The sequence below is a fragment of the Nestor notabilis genome, unplaced genomic scaffold, assembly GCF_000696875.1.
Source record: "Nestor notabilis isolate BGI_N333 unplaced genomic scaffold, ASM69687v1 scaffold19769, whole genome shotgun sequence".
NCBI classification, from domain to species: domain Eukaryota; kingdom Metazoa; phylum Chordata; class Aves; order Psittaciformes; family Psittacidae; genus Nestor; species Nestor notabilis.
In genome coordinates this window covers 14139-14577 of record NW_009942603.1, presented here as the reverse complement: position 1 = coordinate 14577, position 439 = coordinate 14139, and positions in this window count along the sequence as shown.

The following is a 439-nucleotide window of genomic DNA, read 5'->3' as shown; positions in this document are numbered from 1 at the left end:
ACGTGCAAAAGCAGGAAACTAAAACACCCCTCCAGCCTCGGAAGGCATCTTCCTACAGAAACACTCAGAGCCCAACTGCAGACACGGACACAGGAATTCCTGTGGTGCAGCTGCAGAGCAGCTCAACCCAGAAAGGCCAATACTGTCCTTTTTGTGTTGCTTTAGTTCAATACCTTCAGTGCTACTTCTCTTCTGCATTAGTTTGGGGTTTTGGGTTAGTGCATGTCAGCACACCAGCTCCACAAGCAAATCCTCTGTGTTCTCCTCTGTGAGGAGGGGAACGGGTCACTACAAAGTGATATTTATTTGTTGCATCCTGCCACAACTGCTGAGCAGAGCTGGAGGGTGTGAGGGAGCAGCAGAAGGAAGTAAATGCACCGTTAAGTCTACCCAAACCATCTCTCTGCACAGTGAGACAGAAGAAAGCTGAAGTCAGCAG